This window comes from Talpa occidentalis, unplaced genomic scaffold (assembly GCF_014898055.3).
Source record: "Talpa occidentalis isolate TD23 unplaced genomic scaffold, MPIMG_talOcc4v2.1 talOcc4.12, whole genome shotgun sequence".
Taxonomy (NCBI): domain Eukaryota; kingdom Metazoa; phylum Chordata; class Mammalia; order Eulipotyphla; family Talpidae; genus Talpa; species Talpa occidentalis.
The window spans coordinates 68,740,764-68,760,530 of NW_023601212.1; the positions used below are offsets into that span (position 1 = coordinate 68,740,764).

The following is a 19,767-nucleotide window of genomic DNA, read 5'->3' on the forward strand; positions in this document are numbered from 1 at the left end:
CTTCTGAGAGGTGCCCCAGAGGAGCTGCAGGCCTTTACCCTGGGGCTGGAGGGAAAGAAACGCACATCCATTATGAGACAAGCAGTGCAGTGATCTCAGGGAGCGCAAGTGAGAGCATGGTCTCTGCGAAGTCATAACTTGCTCAGCCTTTCCCAAGGAAACACCTCCAGTGATGTTCCTCTTCTGAAGACAGGAGTGAGGATGGAGGACACTCTGCATTGGCTTCCCTTCCCATTTCCAATATTTAGAGGGAGAGAGCCTAGACAGGACAGGGATGGTCCCCAACCAGGCCCTCCTGCCTCCTCTGCGCCAGCCAGAATTTAATGGCTACTATGCAATCTCCAGTTTCTTCTCTTTGCCCAGAACCTGCTCCGGTGAGGTTTCTATCCAGAAACTACTCCCAGACCCAAGACTGCTTTCTTCTTAAGCAGTCCTACCTACCCTGACCATTGGTGTCCAACCAGAATTTTGAGTTTGGCCACTTACACATCCCACATTCCCCATTCGTTTTGTTTTGTTTTGTTTTGAAGGAAACCCTTGTTAAAAGAAACAGGGATTTGAACATTAAGATATCTATATTCTGAGGTAAGCATGTCTTTTTTTCGTCATAATATTGGAATTAAAGGGGACCCACAATATCATTTAGTCCAGGGGTCTCCCAACCAGGGGCTCTTGAGATGCTGGAAGTCCTTTAGATGACATGTGAGCCCCTCAAAATTGCAGATACATTTGCCTGTTGTGTATCCTACCCCAAGCTGCTGCCCACACCTCACCTGGACTCAGCCCTGAAGTCACTTGAGCCCAAGCTCCTGAGAAATTTGAAAGCATGAACAATGACACCAGGAAGGCTGTTTTGAAAAATTCGAATTCAAGTTAATGTTAGTGTTATTAATTATAAGTTCAAACTCAAAGTGTTATCATTACCAATCAAAGCTAACATCTTCTTTTGCAGAGAAGATGGTGCAGAAAAGCTACACATTCTGTAAATTGATTACTCATATTCAAAGGCTTAGAACATGAGGTACACACCCTGTTCTTACTACATTTCCTTTGTGGGACCTCCCTTGTGGTGCAAAGGGTTAAGTCTCGGCACTATGAACCTAATGGCAGCCACTGGGCACAGCAGAACTCTCTTGTCTCCCCCTCTGTTCCCCTCAGCAGTGTATTTCAGTATATCTTCCTGTTCTGCTCCGCACTCTGTCTCTGGTGAATCCTCCTATCTCCCTACACCTCTGGCCCACACCCCAGTTCTTGTATGCATAAATAAATAAGTCTTTAAAAAAAGAAAAGAAAAAATAAATAAATTTCCTTTGTTTCAGGAAGTACTTCAGTATCTTTCAAACAATCTGTTACATTATAAGAATCTGATTTTTGTATGTTTGTGTTATGTACCATTAATAGAGTTTGATAAACTCTAGTGCACATATGTTTAGTAGTATTGATAGCATATATTTCATTATTGATTAGCATTATTGGGGACTGATTGAGTGCGCAGGCTACATATGATAACAATAAATACAAGTCTATTGGAATAAAGCAAAACTATGAGACAGAAGGGCAATTTAATTGAAGGGAACACTGAGCAAAAGGTGGAGCATAGAAAGTGTAAGGTGTGCTTAGGAAATAATGCCAAGGTGGTTGAACATGGGGGTTCCTGCAGATAGTAATGATGATGGTAATTACAATAAGAGGCACTGTATTGAGCATTTATCACTTGCCAGTGTTGAGTGGTTTACATTAGGAAATCATTGAATTATTACAGTAGTTCGGTGAGGAAGGCACTGTTTTTATTTCACAGATGGAGAAACTGAGGCACAAGGGGATTAACTGATTGGCTGCTGCTGTGAGTGGTGGGACTGAGATTTGTACACAGCTGAGTGATTCCAGCATCTTTGCTTTTGGGGAACATGGTGGGAAAGAATCAACTTGTAGAGGTTCTATGTGAAACTCATGTTTCTCCAAAGAAACATGAATGGAATGTACAGAGAGTTCCCTGAGTTGATTGTTAATATTATTATGGGTTTCTCTCCCCAAGTTATGCTCTTGGGCTTAAAACTATGTGCTGTTCCCCTCTGTCATTTCTCATCCTTTCATAAAAAGAAAGGATAAGTCTGCGTTTGACTCTGTTTTGCTGCAGTCCAGCTGTCTAACCTGGAAAAGCTATTTAGCTTCCTTAAGTCCCAATTTCCTCAATGGTACAATAGGAATAGTCATTCCAGGGTTGTAGTCAAGATCAAATTAGATAATCTTTGTAATATATATAGAACAGAATCTGAACTCATTAATAGTATCTATTAAGAGCAGCTCCAAATAATCTCTTTCACAAAGCTTTATCAGTACCAATTACCTACAGTAGAAGTTATCCTTGAATATTGATTGGCTCATCTCTCTCCCCATCTAAGTGCCAGCTTCTCAAGGCCATCAACAGAATCACTGCCATCTTTTTATTTTTTAAAGATTTATTTATTTATGCATACAAGAGCTGGGCTACAGGCCAGAGACGCGGTGGGTGAGAGGATTCACCAGAGACAGAGTGAGGAACAGAACAGGCAGATTGACTGAAATACACTGCTGAGGGGAGCAGCTGGCAAGACAGGAGAGGTCTGCTGCACCATGTGGGTTGTTCCCTGGCCAGTGGGAATTGAACTCGTGCTGCAGAGGCTGCGGATTGCTTCATAGGTTGCGTCTTCACCCCTCGAGCCACCAGGGAGGCCCCCGCTACCTTCTTTGTAGTCCCAACACCAGTACAGCTCCAGCTGTTGATGGATCTTGGGGATCACCAACTTCATCAGCACACTGGAATGTCAGACTGAAAAGCTGATACTGTTGACTACTGAGTAAGATGTGAAGTAAAATTGTTGAGTAAGGGGAACCTATGTGAGTCTCAGGTGTGGTACAGCACTGGAAAGCCATGCATTACAAGAGAAACTACAGAGCAGGCAGAGGTTGATTGGAGGGTTCAACAAAGGGGAATTGCCAAAGGGTGCCCCATGTGGCCCAAGACCTCCTATACTGGAACCCCCTTCCCAACCTTCCCATTGCCCCAGCCTCTCTTGCTCTGGGATGTGACATCATTTATGAGTTCTGTTTGAAAGGTTTCATTTATATCTCTCTTGCACTTCATTCCCCCTACCTGAAAACAGATTTTTAATATGAAGGATCACATCTGGAGGTGGTTTAGAATAAAATGAATTATAACAACCATGCATTAGTCCTCTATTCTAAACCAGGCATTATGCTAGATCTTTTACAGAAGTTATCTCCAATTTTCAGCAAAAGTCCAAAAATAGTTTTATTATTATTAATACTTACTGCCACTGAAACTTTTGCCCAAATGATACAGCTAGTAAATAATTGGATCAGGTCTCTAATCTGATTCCAAATTCTAAGGGTATAGGTTTTGTATTTGGAAACATTTGTTTTGCCCTGGGCTATGTAAAATTGAGTCCTTTACTGGCCCCTCATTTTTTTTTCTCTATAAATTGGGATTAATTATACCTGTTCCACTTTCCCACACAGAGCTGTTACAGGATGAAGTGAAATAGTAGATGTGACAACATGTTGTCAAATATTCACACAACAAAGTTTTACTGGGCATCTGCCATTGTCTGTCAGCAATACTCAGATAGTGGGTACTATTTCAGTTCACCCATTTAACCCACCAGTACACAGCCCCAAGCCCTGGGCTCTCAGTTCTGGCAGTTGTAACTTGTGATAGACATGTTTTACTTACACCACAGTTCTTGGGAAAATCCACCCTGCACTCGGTGTATTATTATCAGACAAAGCTATCACTTCCCTGCTCATCCATTTTCTCATCTAATAAGTGAGGATGAAGATAACAACTTGTCTGAGAAAGCTCTGGGAAAAAGTGCTATCTGGATGCAAAGTATTATTCAGGAAAAAAATCCACCCAAGACTGACGAGCTCAAAGTATTGATTTTTAGCTATCTTTAACAGGTGCATTGACTGGAGAAAAATGCAGAGGTGGAAACAATCCACCAGACATTTGAACAGCCTGGGTTACAGAGACAGGACAAGCCCTTGGCTAGCTGTGGGGAAGGGTGCGTGCTACCACTGCAGATGCTGAAAATGTTAAGCCCGAGGGTCCCCCAGGTCTTGCAAGGATTGGATCCCCTAGCTCTTGAAAGGATTTCCCTGGGTCAAGGATTAGCAATAGCCAAAACACAGAAGGGGGGAGTGTGGAGGAATGCCCAGAGGATGCTGTGGCTCTGTGTCCAGATGGCAGATGGGCATTTGCAGGGGAGCCGGGCACCACGGATCAGGTCACTCAGCAAGAGCACCATCTTGGCCCCACCTGCCAGGGAATGCTATTAGAAGGAAAGAAACACAGTGTTCATCTTCCCTAATCTGTAATGTGACTTTTCTCAAACATATGAACATGACTATTTGCCTGACCTGACCTGGAGGCTCTGAGCTCTCTCTGGACTTGAATCACATTATTGCCAACAACTGGGGCTGCACATGCTGCAGACTTGAGGTTTGCTCTTGCAGCATCACACCTCAATGACAAAGGAAGGGGCTGCCAGTATAAGAACATTGTTCTGATTTGTGGTCCTCCCACTGAGAAGCAGGTCCACAAAAAGAAAACCTTAGAAAACTTGATGGGAGGCAGGGAGACAGGATAGATAGTGGAATGGAGACACAGATGCTCTGATTATAGGAAGCAGAAGCTGTCATTTAAGGAAAAAGGGTTAAAAAGTGGGGCTTGAGTTCAGGTATCTGATGTTGTTATCCATGTGACCTTGAACAAAGGGGTTCATCTTTCACATCTGGAACTCCTGTCTCAGAGAAAGGCTGTACCTTGGATACTTTGCAACTAAGAATACTGTTGATACAGAAGATATTAGATTGTGGTGAAGATGGTGTTAAAATGGTTGAAAGTAACAGCACCTGTCATCTTACTGTGTGCCCAGCACCTAGCTCATAGCAACAGGAAGAGAATTTAACTACCTTTGGGATTTATGATGCAAGCATGGAACTGCAGGAGGTGAGAGGGAATGAGCATGACTGACCAGAGGTAGAATAACCAGTGAGAGGGATTAGCCTCACATCTGGAGAGAGGAGATTGAGGTCTTTCTGATACTTGCAGCCCTAAAAAGTCCAACTGTGCTCTAGATCAAGGTTTTTCTAAACTTCCATACAATATGGGTCTTTTTTTAAGGGAGAAAAGATTCTGTGATCCAAGGACTAACACATCCCTATTTTGTATGTGCTTTAAATGATGAATAAATATGAAACCAGAGCTATAATCTTTATACTTATTGGTTCCTATACAATTATAAAGCCAAAACAAAATTATAAATTAAATCTAGAAAAGGCAACAGTACAATACAATTCAAATGGGCATTACTTTAATGTGATGGATGATGTTGGCTGGTGAAACTAATTAGACCCTCTAAATGTGAGTGAGGTACATGTGTTAAAGGACAATTCTTTTGTGTTCATCACGTTTTTGCTCTCAACTGTCATGTGATGACTCATTTCTATCACCACTTTAAAAAATCAAACCAGTGTGAAACAAGTATCCTATGATGTCATATGCTTCTTGTCTGATAAGAAAATATATAAACGTTCTAAATTATTTTGTGTTTTGTTTTGGGCAACCGAAATAGTATTATTGGCACCAAAATAAACTCATTAAAAATTACTTTCTGAGCATCTACTATGTCCCAGAGACTACTCTAGGGAGTTGAGTTATATCACTGACAAAAGCAGAAAAATACATACCCCTTTCCTTGTAGAAACTTGTATTGTAACAGGAGAAGACAACAATATTGTATTGTAATCACCAAACTTGCTAAAAGATTAATCTTCAGTATTCCAGCACACACACACAAAAGAAATGATAATTATGTAACATGATAGAGGTGCTAACTATGGTAACAAGAGCAATCGTATTACAATATATAAATGAATAAACTCAACAGGCTGCACACCTTAAACTTACTCAGAATTAAATGTCAAATATATTTCAATTAAAAAGATATTGAAGTGAAAATCCAAGAAGATGAATAAATATGTGAAGTATATAGGATGTCATTTTTGTGGATTATGCCAAGATATTTGTCCTCTTTCTAATGAACGTCAGAGATTGAAAACATGTAGGTTCTTGTGTTTTCCCCACCTTAGGGAGTGTTGAGTCTTGGCTGAAGATGCTCCAGCTTGGAAGACCAGAGGTCTGGGTTATTTGGGTTTGGGTCAACCAAGCTGGGAAATGGGTCTCCATTTCCTAAAGCTCTGTGTGACATCCAGAGCATTTCTACCCCTGTGGAGTCCCAGGAATTCTCTAAGAAACAATTTTTTTTTAAATCAAAGGAGTATGAGATTTGGATTCAAAGGATTTAAACCTACTTACTAGTAGCCAAACAACATAACACAATCTCTTTGTGACTCTGTTTGCCTGTAAGAAGTCACAGCATTATGGGAAATTAGTGGGACAAGTATGAAAAGTGCCTCACAATGAAACATTACACAAATGCTTGCTGTTATAATTGTTACCATCAATTTTAATATATTGAAGGAAGAGGGGATGGGGAGCCAAGAAATCTAGAAGCAGCTAGAGAAATACAGACAAACAGAATATCAGGACTTCTCTCCAGTCAATCTAGAAATGCTAGCATAATAGACCTATTCTTCAAGCCAGTAATTTCAATTTCCATCTCTGCTGATAAATACAGGGATTTACTTTGATTCTCTGAGCTCAAGAAATGCTCACTATTCATTAATTCTATTGTTTCCTTCACCCTGAAACTGAACCTGGTTGGCTTATCATTTGATTAGACCATGCCTTTTTTTTTTTTTTTTGAGAATTTTATTATCACTTATTTATTCAACAGACTTTATAGAGTTTCTGCTTTGGGCCATGCACACAAACCTAATCAGACTAGGAAGTCCCCCCTCAAGGGGGCAAATGGGCAAGGCAGAGACAACTAAAGGCAGTCATCGTCTTCTCGGCAAAATGAAGCAAGTGCTGTAGTAGTGGTCCTGATGAGATGCCATGGGGGACTAGGAAAGACAAGTGGGATTTTGGCTGAAGAATCTCAGAAAGTTCTCACAGAGGAGATGATCAGGCACTTTAAGGAACAGAGTAAGGGGAAGAGGGGGGCATTTTGGACTCAGGTGGATAAGTTGAAACAAGACACCAGAGGTCAGAAGTTCAGGGAAATAGGAAGCAGATGAGTGTTGCTTGAGTATGTGTGTTTGTGTGAGAGAGGGAGAGGGAAGCCTGAGGGGTGATGGGAAAAGGGGGAAGAGGTAAGAGAAGGGGAGTGGAAGGGAGAGGTGAAATGCATGTGCTTCTTAAATAAACAGATAGCTGAGACAATATCTTTCCACAACTCGGTTTCTCCTGAGACTGACAATTCATCTACATTTGCAAACTTCATTCTGGTGCTGCCAGCTATAGGTCAAGCACTGTTCTTAATGTTAAGGATCAAAACAAGGATATGACAGGGCCTCCCCTGGTGGCACAGCGGTTGAGTGCTGGGCTGTGAAGCTGCCTGCCGCCTCTGTAGCCGGTTCTATCCCCAGCTGCCCACTGCTCCCCTCAGCAGTGTATTTCATCATTCTGCCTGTTCTGTTCCCTGCTCTGGCTCTGGTGGATTCTCTCACCCTCCTGCGCCTTCTGACTGTACCCAGTGGGCTTGTATAAATAAATAAATAAATCTTTAAAAAAAAAAAAAGCAAGGATATGACACTGAGAAAAATAAGGCCATCCAAGATCTTGATTTCAAGCACAGTGTTCTATCCTGTCATCTCATTTACTCAAGCGTTACCTCTACCCATTAAGATCACCAATCCATTGGCCCTACCTGTTTTTCCACCTGTCTTACCTTTATCATATATTTATTTTCTCTTCGCCTGAATTCTATGTTCTAGCACTGCAACCACTCCTTCTCACAAATTCTTAGCTCTCTTCCCATCCCCCTTGGTAAACAGCAGAAAAATACCAGCGTGGTTAAAACCAATCACTCGTTGATTATATGCCCTCACCAGAGAAGCTGAGCATTGCTCAAAGGAAGGAAAGAGGGAGGGAGAGAGGACAAAGAGAGAAGAAAATACACATTCCGCCCTGCTCACTAGACTTTTTCAAATTTATGACTATACGTCTCACAAGAAAGCTTTCCATTGGCCAGACAATCTATAGTAACTACATTCACTTAAATGTAGGAATTCACCTTCCCAGTCTCCGAGGTGAGATTTTATAACTTCCTTCCTTTCCCTTCAATCTCTGTCACCCACCTCCAGTGGGTGATCTTGCTTCAAAGATATAGTTGAGGAAAAAACCCGGTCACTCTCTTATAGACAATTCTTCTGAAACTCTGCATCTGCAACCATCTTCCTTGCCTTCGGTCTGCTGTAAAGGAGATGCTTATGTTCCATCTCTCTCTTTATGCTTTACACCCACCCCCTCTCACCTTCTCAATATAACTTTGAGAAAAAGGTAAACTGAGAATGATTTAAGATTTCTAGTTTTGGAGTGAGTTGATATGTTATTTTTGCAAAGAGTTTTTCTTGCCCCGGACCTCCCTGGTGGCACAAGGGTTTAAGCACAGCACGGTGAAGCTATCCGCACACAGCCTCTGCAGTTTGATCCCCCGCCAGGCAGGGAGCTACCCACTGGTGCAGAAGCCTTCTCCTGTCTCGCCCGCTGCTCCCCTCAGCAGTGTATTTTCAGCCAGTCTGCCTGTTCTGTTCCCCACTCTGTCTCTGCTGAATCTTCTCACCCCACCACACCTCTAGCCTGTACCCCAGTTCTTGTATACATAAATAAATCTTTAGAGAAAAAGTTTTTCTTCCCCCTTTGAAGAGGTAACTATCTACCTGATCTTGAATATGTGACTTAGCCTCTGAGACTTGGCTTTCTTTTCTGTACAATCTGCCTACCTCACAGACTCATCGTGGGCATCAAATGAGTTGATGAAATTAGAAACACTTTACAAACTATGAAAGCACCATACACGTGTTCTGATTTAAGATAGTCAGTTATATTGGCATTCATCTCAGATGGCCCAAATAAAGAAATTCGGAGGAAAGGACCATTTCAAGAGTTGTGAGTAGGATTAATGAAACAGGCGAGACATGGTTAAAAACCCAGACATCAACCATGGTGAGAAGCAATTACTCCCCAAGAATTTGAGGGTCATGGGAAAATAGATCAAGTGACTGGAACTCAGGGAGAGCTGGTGGGAGGACAGGGGGCACAGCAAAGGATCTTAAAAGCAGAGGACTTAATGCCGAAGCAGGTGGCACAGGAGGACATTTTATGTGTCCCCACATTCTTTGCTCTTGCTGGCTGTAGGTTAGCTCCAGCTGAAGCGAGAGGGAAGGGAGCTTGGAAGTCAGTTCATAGGGCCAGTGTCTGGGTCCCAGAGCAAGGCAGAGTGGAGAGTGGGGATGGAGCAGTTAGCAAATAGAGACTAGGCAGCAGACTTGTCTTCTATTCAATCAGCAGACTCAAATGGAAAGATTGATATGAATGGACTGTACAAACTTCAGCCTTGCCCATTGGTTCAGAGTTGATTTTTTTCCCCCTGTAGAGTGGGTGGCCCAGAGCTGCGTCCATAGCTCACTAGGCTCCTGGACTCCATCTGCAAAGCTGAATTGGAGATCATTGATTTGGTTCACGGAACACGCTCAAAGCTTGGAGAAGGAAATGAGAACACCTTCCAGCTTTCTATGTTCATCTTCTGCCTTCCCTTCTTTTCTTTTCTTTTGATAGAGAGCTCAGTTATTGAATAATTGTCAGCACATAGCATGCATTTGATGCACTCCCTGGAGATTTTCGTCTTTGCTTGGTAACAGTCAATCAGCATGCCTCCCTCTCAACAATATTAACATCCAAGATGGTGAGATAAACAAGCTCATTAAAAAGCAAGTTGTTACATGAAGCAAACACCTTAGACTAATAAAGCTTGGCATCCTCTGTGGTACACCCAGGGAAACAGTATTAGCAGCCTTGATAGCAGTCTGCTTTTAAAAGAAAGGCCCAGAAGGCAGCCAGTTTATCCTGTAGAATTATCCAGGCAGCCTCATCCATTTATGACACCATGGGGAAATGCTTGGTTTGTGCTTGGAGGTAAAATGCTTAGATGTCACGCTTATAAGAGGAATGTTCACTCATTTAGGGTGACTGCTTTCATTCATTCAACAAACATCCCATCCCAGCCTTGCAGGAGTTCACATTCTGCTGGGTGAAGGGTAAACAAACCCAAGTGCAATGATAAGAGATCTGCCCAGAGCAAGTCCATGAAAACACAAAGTAGGTGTAATTAGCCCAGTTAGGGCTGGAGTATAGGGTAGGGGCAACTCTTTGGGGCCTGTGGCTTTATATTTATTTTAATAATAGTGCAACATCACATGTGAAGTTCTAGGAGCTTGCTGGCCTAGTCTTCTCTCCCACTTGGAAACTAACTGAACTTAGAAGCAAAATATTTCACTAGAGACCCTATAACTTGATGCAACTTGGAAGGTGCTCCCCACCCACAGGTCTGGAGCCATCTCTGAGGTGAGTAGAAAGCTGAGCATGCATAGGGCACCCACGCTGTCCTGGGCACAAGTTACTTACTGCCTGGATAGAACAGTTAAGAGCCCAGAGACCCATCCCTCAGGGCTGCTGTGTGGGCCGGTGCTGCTGGCATGTCAAAGGGTACAGGCCTGGATGTTCACCAGTCCCAGTTCACAATGGGCAGGGCTTGCCTGGCAGGTGCCCAGGGCAGCAGGATCCACATGGTTGTTGGGGCGTCCTACTTTGTGATGTCAACTTTTGTCTTCCTTTTGACCTTGTGTTTTCTAACTGCTTTAGATATTACCACTTTGCATGTGGTCACTGCCCAGGTGGGCAGTGCCCAGTGCCCACTGGATCTATGGTCTGGGCTGGCCGCAGGCTCCCTCCAGGCAAAGCTTTGCCAGGATCTCTCTGGAAGGTCCTCTGGGGCTTCTGTCCCAGGCTGGTCACACCCTCACGGGGAGGCCAGGTTTGGGTCACCAGTGGAATGGGCACTGACTCTAATGGAGGGGCCATGCTCAGGTCTTGTCCATCCTGCCTGCAGCACACCCGCACCCACAAAGGGGACAGGTTCTGGGGTGTGGAGAGGGACTGACATTCCTTCGTATTTCTGAGCTGTGAGCTGCGTGGCAGGCATTAACCTGTTTTTGTTGAAATCCTCCTGTGGAATTGGCGAAAACTCCATGTTGACTGTTTCAGGAGCAGGTGACTCGCCCGTGCCATTGCCATGGGCAGTGTGGGAGTCTCGTGTGTACATATGTGTATATGTATATTCCACACAGCAGGCGAAGTGACCAGCATAGTAAAAGATGGTTCTAAAAAAGAAAAGCCCCGGGAGACTAGGAACACTGGGGCTACAGAGGGGTGTGATGAAATGATTAAGATGAGATTTGCAGGCTTCTATAAAAAAATGGGTCTGATTGGGGAGAAATTCTGGGAACCTCTCTGACCTTGGAGAAGAGCCCAGAGTAGCTCATCCATATCTGAAGAGCAGGGGCTGTGAGGGAGCACTAACCTTTCTCAAGCATATGACGTGCTGTGCAACTCTGCTTGGAGTTTTTAGCTCATTTTGTTTCCCCACGTCCCTATGAAAGTAGGTGGGTTTTTTTCTTTCTTTCTTTTAAATCTTCATCTTAGAAAGGAATTTGAAATTCCAGTGAACTTACATAACTGGACCCACTCACAGAGAGATAAGAGGAAGGAGGTTTGATTCAAGGTCTCAATGGCCTTCCTTGCCCCCTGTCCCACAGATCCGAGTAGGGTCTGGGGAGTGTCTGGGCTCACAGTCCGCCTCCAAGCAGCTGCTTTCTCATGTCCTTGGAATACCTTTCAGTTGGTTGGTAAAGAATGATAATGAGTCAGCATATCAGTTAGCTGGCCTGACTCTGTCCGCATGTGGGACCTCAAGGGACTATTGAGACACACCCGCCAGGCCCCAGAACTCCAATGGGGAGCTAGTTAAGGAAGGAACAGCAAATCCCCAGGTCTCAGAGTCAATTTAGAAGGAACAGGGTCATGAAAGAGCCACATCTTTGTTTGGCATTTTTGCTAAATGTATTAACCTCTGAAGAAAACTGAGATTTGGCTAATTTTTTCTGGAAAACATTCTTTTTCACTTGTACTTCCTAAGCTGGGGTTGTTCTATTGATCTCTATTGAGGTCATGAGATTAGATCTTTTCCAGTGGGCACTGGATCTTTTAAAAAACATTTTGTATTGACTCTTTTGTGAGAGACATTGTGTTTATTCTGCACCCAAAGTATTGAGTATAGTTCCTGGTGCATGCCCCATATATATTTGTTGAATTAATGAGTTCCAGCAATATTAACTGCAAAGGTCATCAGTATCATTTGTGAGCTCACAAATAGTTTAGGGTGGGAAGACAAGGCCAGAGGAATGTAAATGTAAATTGTCACCAATGGAAATAAGCATAGCAGTGCCCCTTCTCTTCTCACTGTGCTCATTTAATGCACCCCAAATGGAGGAAGGGGAGCAAACACAGAAAAAAAAAATCTCCAATAAGAGGAAGGAAATAATGAACTTAGAAGAGAGGAACCCAGGTCCATAGAAGATACAAGGGGGGAGAAGTTCACCTGAATTTGAAGAGATTTGATGAGACACAATGTTGCGGGCTCCAATAGTGTCCACAGGCACACTGGACAGGTCATTGCACTCCACAAAATTCTCCCTCAGTGTCCTGTTATTGTCAAGCCCTTGCTGGTGTGTTGCCATAATCTTGCTTCTTCCTGAATGTCATATAAATGGAATCATACAGTATGTAACCTTTTGGAGTCTGGCCTGCTTCACTCAGAGCAATGATTTTGGTTGTTACATTAACTCAGTTAATGCATCCAGCTGAGGTGTGCAGGTGTGTAGTCTCTGTGCCATTGAGGTTTGTGTAATTACACTCTACCATATACTAGCACAACTATGAAATCACCTAACAACGCATTTCTCTGAGTATATCCCAGCCATTAAGTGAAATATGACTATAGTTCATTTCATTTCATTATTGAGTAGTGTTCCTTTGCATGGACATACCACCTGCATATCTGTTCACCAGGTACAGATGCTTAGGTTAACTCCATTTTTGTTGTTGATGAATAAAGCTGTTATAAGTATTTACAAATAGGTTTTAATGTGAATATAAGATTTTATTTTTTTTAGAAATAAAAGTGGAATGGCTACATCACATAGCAGCTATATGTTGAATTTTGTAATAAACTATGAAACTCTTTTTAAAGTGGCGATACCATTTTGCATTTTCACCAGCAATGCTTGAGAGTCCCAGGTGATCCACATCCTTGCTAGAACCCCAATTCTTTGATGCAAATATATATAAATAAATCTTTTTTTAAAAAAAGGTGTGAAAATCTTCCCCTTGTTTATGGATGCCCAGTTGTTTCAACCAATTGAAAATATTATACTTTCTCCTTTGAAGTGTCTCTATATATTTATTTTATTTTATTTTATTTTTTTATTATTTAAATTTTATTTTTATATTCCCCTTACAATTTAACCCCCTTATATTGACCCCAAACCTCCTTTCCCCACCCCCCAACCCCCATAGAGTGTTTCTGGTTCATAGTTGTTTGTTGATTTTGATATTTTCTTTCTTATAGTTATTCTTTTTCCTGGTCCCTTATTTAGGTTTTCTAGATTCCTGCTATGAGTGAGACCATCCAGTATTTTTCTTTTTCTTTCTTATTTCGCTGAGCATGATCCCTTCCAGTGCCATCCATGTTGCTGCAAATTGCATGTGTTTATCTTTTTTGAATGCTGAGTAATATTCCATGGTGTATATGTACCACATCTTCTTGATCCAGTCATCTGTTTTTGGGCATTTGGGTTGTTTCCAAAGCTTAGCTATTGTAAATAGGGCTGATATAAACATAGGGGTGCAGGTGTTCTTTGGAATTGATGTTTCTGTGTCCTTGGGGTAAATACCTAGGAGTGGAATTGCTGGATCCTATGGAAGCTCTATGTTTAGTAGGTCCAGAAATCTCCACACAGCTCTCCATAGTGGTTGGACCAGTTTGCACTCCCACCAACAGTGCAGGAGAGTTCCTTTTTCTCCACACCCTCGCCAACATTTGTTGTTGCTAGTTTTTTTTTAATATGTGCCATTCTCACTGGTGTAAGATGGTATCTCACGGTAGTTTTGATTTGCATTTCCCTGATTACAAGTGATGTTGAACATTTTTTCATATGCCTGTTGGCCATTTGCATGTCATCTTTGGAGAAGTTTCTTTTTAGCTCTTCTGCCCATTTTTAGACTGGATTATTTTCTTTGTTTTTGTTGAGTCTCATCAGCAATTTGTAGATTTTTGTGATCGGTACTTTTTCATTGGTGTTGTGTGCAAAAATGTTCTCCCAGTCGGTGGGGTTTCTCTTTGTTTTGGTTATTGTTTCTTTTGCTGTGCAGAAGCTCTTTAATTTGATGTAGTCCCAGCTGTTTATCTTTGCCTTCACTATCACTGCTTTGGGTGATATGTCTTGAAGTGTCCATATATATTTTTTTAAAAATCAATTGATTATATTTGTGTGGGCTTATCCCTGGGCTTTCTAGCCTGTTCCATTAATTCTTATATTTATTTATTTTAAAAGATTTATTTATTTATGCAAGCACTGGGTAGAGTCAGAAGTGCGGGAGGGTGAGAGAATTCACCAGCGCCAGAGCAGGGAACAGAACAGGCAGACGGACGAAACACACTGCTGAGGGGAGCAGCGGGCACAGCAGGAGAGGTCTGTTGCACCATGTGGGACTCTCGCTGGCAGCTGGGGATCGAACCGGCACTGCAGAGGCTGCGGGCAGCTTCGAAGCCCAGCGGTCAACCGCTGCGCCACCAGGGGAGACCCTAATTCTTATATTTATCTATCCTTTAGTCCATATGAGACTACTTTGATTAGCTTTATAGTATACTCACTTTCCCCCAAAATTGTCTTGGCTATTACAGTTTCTTTGCCTTTTCTTATAAATTTTAGGATTATCTTATAGATTTGTACAAATTCTGGCTGGGACATTCGGGTTTTATTGAATCTATAAATAAATTTGGAGGTTATTATCAGTCCAATAATATTGATTTCTCCTTCCATGAAAATAGAATTTCTCTATATTCATTTATATTTTCTTCGTCTCTTTCTTCAGCATTCTGTGGTTTTTATGTCTATTTCCCTTGCAGTTTCCCAGTACATATTTTATTGACTTTACATGTAAATAATTCATTTATTTGGACTTTATTGTAAACAGTACCATTGGTTTTTAAAATTTCTATATGCAACTGTTCCTTGTTAAAAAATAAAAATTAAATGTTTGTTTGTATAGTGAACTGACACCCTGTGACCTTGTCAAATTGTCTTATTAGTTCTATGATTATTTTTGTAGATTCTCTGGAATGTTATATATACTTTAAGTATAATATACACTTAAAATTATACTTATCAATATAATCAGTAATCAGATTATCTGTGAAGAAAGTATAACTTTATTGCTTTTGTTCCATTATGCAAAAATTGCATTGAACTCATAAATCAATTTGAGGAGCATTGATATTTTTATAATGATGAGTCTTCCAATCCATGAACACAGGACATCTCTCCATTTACTTGTCTTCTTTCATTTCTTTTTTAATCAGTAATTTGTAATGTTTGACGCACAGTTTCTGTATGTTTTGTTCAGTTTACACCTAAGTATTTTGTTTTCTCTGGGACAATTGTAGATGCTATTGTTTGCTTCAATTCTCAAATGTTGTCTGTCAGTATATAGAAATACAACTAACTTTATATTTTTGTATTTTGAGCTTGTATTCTGGGATCTTGCTGAACTTATTTATTGGTTCTGAGAAAGTTTTTGTATAGCCACTGGTTTTGTGTGTGTGTGTGTGTATCACGTTCCATGTAAATAGGGGCAGTTTTTATTCTTCCTTTTAAACCTTGAGGCCTTTCTTTTTCTTGCCATATTGCACTGGCTAGGACTTAGAGTGTGATGTTGAATAAAAAATCATGACAGCCAGATGTCTTTTCCTTGTTCCTGACCTTAGGAATAAAGTACTGAGACTTTCATCAATTATATTCTGTAGTCATTGTAAGGCTTTGTTTTGTTTGGTAATGGTAGATTCTATTTGTCAAATTTGGTAAGTTCCTTCCACTCCAAGTTTACTGAGAGTTTTATCATGAATGGGTGATAAATTTTGTCAAATTCTTTTTTTGCATCTATTGAGATAATCATAAGATTTTCCCCCCTAAGTTTATTTATATTGCAGACTACATTGCTTGATTTGTCTATATGTTGAACCAACTTTGCATTCCAGGGGTAAACTCCACTTGGTCCTGATGTTGTATCCTTTTTATTTATTGCCAGAATTGATTTGATAATATTTTATTAATGATTTTTTGTATTAGATCACAAATTATATCAATCTATATGTTCTTATAATATTTTTAGCTGTTTTTGATATCAGTATAATGCTGGTCTTATAATCTAAGTTGGAATGTTTCCCACATTATTGGCATAATGTCTTCCCTAAATGTTTGGTAGAATTCACCAAGTAAGCCATCTGAGTCTGGAGTTTCTTTGCTGGGAAGATTTTTAACTACAAATTGAATTTCTTTAGTAGAGATAGGATTGTTAAGATTATCTATGTTTATATTAGCTTTAGTCGCTTGTATCTCTTAAAAATAGTTTCATTCAATTTGAGATTTCAAAATTATGACTATAATGTTGTCATAGTCTACCCTTATTATCCTTTGAGTCTATGTGGGACCAGCAGTGATGTCCCCCTTTTCACTCCTGATATTGGTAATTTGTGTTTTTTTCCCTTCCTCAGTGTGGCTAGACATTTATCAATTTTATTGATCTTTTAAAAGAATGAGTATTTTGTTTCATTGATTCTATTTTTCTTATTTAAATTTCATTGACTTCTGCTTTTATCTTTTTTTTTAATTTCTGCTTTTATTATTTTCTTCCTTTCTCTCATTTTGCCTTTGATCTGGTTATCTTAAGGTGAGCACTTCTATAATTTAAGGTTTTTCTTCTTGTCTATATACTTAAGCTTTAAATTTCCCCACAAGGACTGACTTATGTATATCCCACACATTTTGATGCCTTGTGTTCTCATAGATTTTGCCGGATCCTTGCTGTCTACTTCTAGTATTGGGACACCCTCTGGTATAAGCTGAGAGGCAAATGAAAATAAGTATCCAAAAAAGCTCCTGCCACCCTTTTCTGGTTCTTCAAGTTCTGACTTTCCAAACCAATGTGGACATAGCATGTACTTTTCAGAATTGTCAGGTGTTTGTTTTTGCACTGTGTTCAGAATTTTTCATTGTAATCAGTGGGGGAGATGAGCTATGTTGGGTCAATTCCTTCTTGACCAGCACCTAAAATCCTGTCTAAGAGTCCATCAGATACTCAGTAAAGAGATACATGTTAAAAGATACTCACCCTTATGGGACTAGACTCATGCTTTAACTGCTCTCTACCACCAGCACAGCCTGAGAGAAGGGGACAGGAAATGAAACTTGGAATATATTCTCTATTCATAAAGGAAAGCTGCTGCCACTCATGCTTTCAGAAGGAATGGAAATTTCTAGGCCACTTTCAGAGTAGAAGAATGAAGCAAAGCTAACTTTTGCCCTGTTGAGATCACAGTTGAGACTCTCTGGCCCATGACCGAGGGCAGAAGAGTAAGAGGAAATCCCTGTGAATAAATACTCCATATGTGAATACCCCATTTCAATTAAAATCCCTCTTTTCTTTTTCATTCTTTTGCTCTTCTTTCTCCTTTCTTACTGGAACACTAATTATGTAGACAGAGGTCTCAAAATTTTAAATTATATATCTCTATGATTAAAAGTAATTTTGTGTTCTCACCACATACACACAAATTCTATAATTAGAGCAAATGCTTACTGTGAGTGCTAAGCATTTTCTAAGTATTTTAATCATATAATTAAATTTAGTTGTTAATTTAATAATTAACTATTATTAATCTATCAAATAAATGTGAGTAAATCGTATTCCTTTTATATAAAAATGCATACTAGCAGTATTTCTAATATTTTCTTCTCAACTATTTGAGGCATTCTTAGGTTGCATGTATCCTTCCCCACCCCTCCCCTTTGGTACCACTGACCTGTTATTGTTCATTGACCACCTGTTATGTGCCTGGCTCTTCTTTATCGTGTGTAGCAAACTAAGATTCAGGAAGAAATTTAATGACTACCTAATTATTGGTATCTACATAGTCACACTGATAGTAGATGTTAGAGCTGGAACTTCAAGTGCTACCTCTCCAATTCTCTTTTACTCAGTTTCCCCAAGAAAGGCATTTTCAGCAGCCAATTAGAGTCCTGTTTATAGGAGGACATGTGTTGGGTGGGAGGTGGTAGGAAAATGGGAATATGGGGTTGCAGCAATTCTAGTGGTTGCTCTCATGGGAGGTAGAAGTTCCGATTCCCTGAAGGGGTCATGAATCTCAACCAAAGAAAGAGTCATCTTCTCCCTTTCTTGCCCTGAAGTCAGCATTTCCATCTTTCTGCCCAGTGTAGCACTAGAGGGACCAGTTATTTCTCCCATTATGCACCATCTCTTCTCCTCTTTTCCTCTCTGCCAACACCTATCAGCTCTCACCAGCCTCCTCAATTCCAAACTGTTCCTTGCAATTCACTAATGAAATTCCTGTTTCTTTTGTAATTGTATTTTAACATGGTTCATGCTCTGATACCAACCTTAAATCAAACTCTTTGCAGAAAGACTATCACAAGGTGACAAGCTCCTTTCTGCATGTCTCATTACTGAAACATTTATTCAGGGTTTCCTGGATGATATGAATGGCTGCCTTTGAGTGCTGCAATGACTTAATACACTACAACTGAAAGATTTTAATTTCCTCTCCTGGTCTCCTCACTTTGGTTCCTGCCAGAGTTTCTCCTTTATTTTTGGATGCAAAGCTGTGGTGGGGGAGTGGGGCCTCACATGGGTCTAGAGCTTGAAGATGGTCTATTTAGCAGAGACCAGAGAAAGTAACTGCAGCTCTGGGCCTGTGTGCTACATCCAGATTCCACGCAGCTGGTCTCATCTTAACTCCTACTCTCCCCAGAGGGAACTAACTATAAAATGGAGAGGTAAGCTCTCAGAAAGGGGAGGGCATGATGACAGCTTCAGCCTTCTAGGGGTTCCTGGCAAGAGATTTATATCCAAGATAATTTGTGAGGTTTTGCTCAGCAGTTGAGAAATACATTGGACTCACTGGGGACCCAAGACATGAAAAGAGGACTAAAATGGTGAAGCCACCATGAAGAACTAAGTATGATTTTGGGTTAAACAAGAATTACAGAATTCTGGACAGAAACATACCTGTGGGTTTTTGTAAGGGGACAAAATATCACTCAAGAGATGAACATGACAGGATGCTAACGGGGATTTTCCCTTTTGTTATAGAAATAACACCTGAAACTCAAAGAAAATTGACAAGGAAGATTAAGTGCTCATGCATTCTAACAAGAGTCAAAAGCAGAGAGAGACATCTCTTTAGGCTTAATAAAAGGCAAACTGTCCTTATTCAACTGTTACCTATTTATTGAATAATTGGATCTCAAGGACATAAAAGCATAAAAAAATTTTTTCCTAATCATTGTCTTCTACTCTGTTGAATCTCCTTTTCCTTCCCTTTATTGACAACTCAGGGAAACCCTATGGTTTTCCAATCATTTTCAGTCATTGAAAAGTCCAGGCTT

General features: G+C 40.7%; 1 long non-coding RNA gene across 1 annotated transcript; it reads left to right on the forward strand.

The window, feature by feature from the left end:
• The first annotated feature begins 348 nt into the window (after nt 1–348).
• On the forward strand, nt 349–19,502 carry LOC129145557 (uncharacterized). Its single transcript, XR_008551301.1, has 3 exons — nt 349–374; nt 531–585; nt 19,472–19,502. It is a non-coding gene; the product is annotated as an uncharacterized LOC129145557 (long non-coding RNA).
• The last annotated feature ends 265 nt before the right edge of the window (nt 19,503–19,767 follow it).